The sequence below is a fragment of the Myotis brandtii genome, unplaced genomic scaffold (assembly GCF_000412655.1).
Source record: "Myotis brandtii unplaced genomic scaffold, ASM41265v1 scaffold583, whole genome shotgun sequence".
Taxonomy (NCBI): domain Eukaryota; kingdom Metazoa; phylum Chordata; class Mammalia; order Chiroptera; family Vespertilionidae; genus Myotis; species Myotis brandtii.
This window is the reverse complement of record NW_005370191.1, coordinates 1,795,609-1,799,725: the sequence shown is the minus strand read 5'-3', so window position 1 is coordinate 1,799,725 and position 4,117 is coordinate 1,795,609. Positions and strand designations below refer to the sequence as shown.

Below are 4,117 nucleotides of genomic sequence, written 5' to 3'. Positions count from 1 at the left end.
CCACCGCCGCATTTGTGAGCCCGCCCTCGCTGAGCCTCGGCCCCTAACGAAGTGCTCTCCCCCTACTGACCCCGCCTTCACTCAACCCCCTTCCTTTTACCAGGCCTGCACTCCACTAGCCCCTCCCCTTCACCACGTCCCCTCTGAGTCCCCACCTTGGCACTCACCCGCCCCAGACCTCAGAACCGGATTCGCTGGCCTCTTTCTCAGACCCTCTGCCCCAGAACTAGACACACTGACCCCGTCCACCTGATGGGTACCCCTCTGCCCTTCCCCAGTAGCCCTGCCCTCCCCACCCCTGTGTGAGGGGCCTGGGTTGGAGGGGTTTGCCAGGGTCTCATCTGTGGTTCCCCCTCCCCTGTCCTGAGTGAGACCCTGGCAATCGTCTGGGGACCCAACTAACCCCGTCCAACTGTCTGTCCTTCTTTCTCCCCTGACCCTCAGCAAAAAGAGGAGACTAGACTCGGAGTGCAGGTCAGTGATGAAGGCGGGCAAGGACCAGGAAGGGTTGGGGTGGGGGGGTTGTCTGTGGGTGGGTGAGATTCAGGGCCATCTCCAGTGGCAGGAGGCCTTGGACCTCAGCGCCTGGACCTTGGACACCAGCAGCTTTTCCCCACCAAGGCCAGAACTCCCACCATTCAGCCTCCAGCCTTTGGTTTGAAATAGCCCCCTCTCACAATGCCAAGGAGGCTAGAAGGGTGACCAGGGACAACACAGGCAGTTCCATCAACTACCTTTAGGGACCTTGCCAACCCTCTGGGCCTCGGTTCACTCTGTACAGCAGGCAGTTGGCTTCATGGCCTGGAATCCCCTTTCCAGCTTTGAGCCCTAGGCACCCAGCCTTCCCTAGCCATTCCAGCTGCCCCTCCACCTCCCAGGCCCCAGTTCACTAGAGCCCACCTCCCACCCCTTTGTCCGCAGCTGTGGGAGCTCCTCACCCCTGCGAAAGAAGAAGAAGAGTGTGAAGAAGCACCGCAAAGACAGGTACCCTCCCTCTCCTGGGGCTTCCTCTCACTTCCATGGGGCCCAGGACCAGGGCTGTGCTGCTTGGGTGTCCCTGAGTCACCCCAGATGGACTCAAGAGAACCCTTGTATGGCCCTACAGGTCTGATTCTGGGTCCAGGAGGAAGAGACGGCACAGGTGAGCGGTGCCCTATGGCGGTGTGATAGTAGGATATGGTTAGAGGCTGGTGCCCCCCTGCAGAGACCAAGGCCCAAAGGAAGCCATGATGGGAGGGGGGGTTTTGAGGGTCCTGCCCTGCTCTGCCCTCCCCCTCCAGGGACTCCTTCTTAGCCCCAGGCAGGGGACTGAGGGTGGGGGGAGGACAATGAAGACCAGTGATTTGCAATCCTTGCCTGCCCCATGAGTCAGCCTTGATGTAGGGACCCCAAGAATTTCCAGACAATACAGCAGGCCCAGTATCTAAGAGGTGTGTCCGTAGAGGTGTCAGTTAGAAGGCAGAATTTGCAGGAAAAGGGCATGCCAGATAGAAGGATGCCTCAGTTGGCAGAGACAGAGTGGGTGGGCTGTGGCTAGAGGTGGAGAATCTTGAGGGGCAGGTGCCAACCCCCAACAGGCCTGACTGCTATGGAGATGGCCTCCACCAAGGCAGGGCTGAGAGCCAACATGAACCTTTGAAGCAGGACAGTGACTTACTCAGGATGGATTGGGAGAGAGGACAGGAGGAAGTGAAAGATAGGAGCTCAGGCAGAAGCAGGGGTGGAGAAAGTAGAACACTCAGCATGGAGGGAAAGATGTGGGGCAGTCACATCCCTGTGGTTGGCATGAGAGCCAGAGCCCCTCCCAGCAGCCCTGAGGAGGAGCAGAGTCCCCAGCCCCATTTTGCAGTGTGTATTTGCCCGTGGCCATTTGCCAGGGGGGAAGGAGCCTAATTGGATACCTAATCCTGGCCCTCCAATCTCCCCAGTTTCCTCTTTCCCTTCCCCCAGTCCTTCTAGGCTAGTGTTGGCCCCTGCTGCCCTCAGTATGTCCCATCAGCTTGTACAGATCCTCTGGCCAGCACCTATCAGTCCTGGGAAGGACCTAGAGATGAGCTAGGCTAGATAGCTCCAGATGGGGAGACTGAGGCCCCAAGCATGCAACATGGGTTCTTCACCCAAACTTTTGCCCCCTCACTTCGTCCCTGCTCCTTCCCAGATCTGCCTCCCATTCCTTTTGATCCTGTGAGAAATACCTCCCAGTGTTTCTTAGCATCACCTCATTTTTGGTCAGAAGAAAGCATCTGTTCAGGACTGGAGGATTGAGTCAGAATTTGGTGGCATCAGGGAGGTGGGGCTGAGAGACCTATGGGACCCGACATGAGGTGAGACCTTAGAGGGCTAATCAGAAGGCTCTCAATCAAAGGCAGGAATTGGGCTGTGGGGCCCACCCCAGAGAGCTGGACGGGATGGGGTAGGGGTCCAGAGGAGTAATCCAAAAGCAGGGAGATCATGCCCAAGGGCAGGAAAATCACACCCAAGGGAAAGCATTTATTTTCTAAGCCCCTGGTGACTGACCCTGGGCTGGGCCACAGTCTAGAGAACAGAGAAGCAGGAGGCTTGGGCTCTGCCTGGGCGGCCCCATCCGAGGAGACCTAGGGCATAGGGAACACAAATGAAGTGTGGAGGGCCACTCCCCACCCTGATAACTCATCAGAGGGGCCTGTCCCAAGACTGATGCAGAAGATACCAGTAAAGGCAGGTCAACCTTCCTTCTGGGTATGTGGCCACATCACCATTTAGCACTCCCAGAGGGAGCAGCAGTTAGGGCCCGGGCAGAAGGTGATCATGGGCCAGGATCTACTGGAGAAGGAAGGGACAGACTTGGCAGAATCGAAGGAACCAGAGCATGGAGTGGGATGGGCAATTCCATATCTGTCAGGAAGGCTCAGGTCAGAGGGGGGAACAAATCTCAGGTTCACACATAGGACAGCTGGGCTCCCTGGAGGCTCACTCTCCCCTGCCTGGCTCAGGCTGTGCTGTCACCTAGCCTCTGCTTTCTGTAGATCTCGAAGCCCCAAGAGCAAAAGAAAAGAGAAGAACAAAGAGAGGAAGAGGTGAGCACTCTTCCCCATTCTCCAGCTCCTCAGCCCTTCTTCCCACACAGCAAACCCGGCCCCCTGGAATCACAGAATCAGGCTCTTGAAGGTAGTTCATTTTGTACCCCCTGCCCAGGTGGAAACATTCAGACCCAGAGAGTAAGCCAAGAGCCCTCGAGAGTCGAGTCAGTGGCAGAGCTGGAACTGAAACCCAGGCCTCTTGCCTCCGGGTCCAGGGTCTTTTCAAGCTCAGTCCTTGTAACTCCCCTGCACCTCTCCAGGGTCACAAGACAACAGCTGAGGGACGAGTGAGGTCTTGGGGGGCTGGGGTTATCTGGAGAAAAAGGCACCTTCTCCTAATTCCCACCAATGGTCCACAGGGCCTGGCTGGGCTTTGCAGCAGTGTGGACAGCCTTTGCATTATTTTTGTAGGAGACTTGGGGAGGGGAAATTGGTCAGCTGTGGCTTCCATCAGGAAACAGAACTTAGGTACAGGCTGGTTTCTCTCCCAGGCCACATGAGTCCCCAGGCCGGAGGTCCCATCGCCACAGCAGCGGAAGTTCCCACAGCCCCTCACTCTCCTCCCAGGACAGTGATTCCAGATCGCCCAGCAGGTAGGTCCCGGGCCCCTGGGAGCGCTCAGGTTGTGGCTGAGCCCGGCTTTCTGCTGGGGTTGAGCTCGGCTTTCTGCGTATTAAATATACTCGAGGCTGGGGAGCCCGGCTGGTAGACAAGCAGCAATTAATCAGTGGGTAGTTTACCAGGGCAGTGCCAGTGCCAACTTGGAACTGGGCTAGGCATCCCAGACCTTGAATGGAAATCAAGGCAGTGTGCGTGGGGCTTGGCTCTCTAAATAGAAACGTTCCCGGCCCAGTGCAAAGGCGGGTAGGGAGCTGCCCTTCCTGCGGGAAGCGGCCTCTTGTAGAGGGGCGTCCCACGCCGGCTCTCCTCACCTCCCCTGCCCCAGGCTGAGCCCCAAGCCCCGAGGCGAAGGTCGGAAGACGGGCAGCCAGCGGTCCAGCGGGAGCCGATCGCCTTCCCTGTCAGGCGGCAGCGGATGGGGGTCGCCCCAGCAGAAT

The 4,117-nt window shown here is 58.0% G+C and overlaps 1 long non-coding RNA gene across 1 annotated transcript; it reads left to right on the top strand.

Annotated features, from left to right (window-relative positions):
• The first annotated feature begins 6 nt into the window (after window positions 1-6).
• LOC102245576 lies at window positions 7-4,110 on the top strand. Its single transcript, XR_314302.2, has 6 exons — window positions 7-474; window positions 922-984; window positions 1,106-1,141; window positions 3,006-3,056; window positions 3,551-3,652; window positions 4,006-4,110. It is a non-coding gene; the product is annotated as an uncharacterized LOC102245576 (long non-coding RNA).
• Window positions 4,111-4,117: the final 7 nt, after the last annotated feature.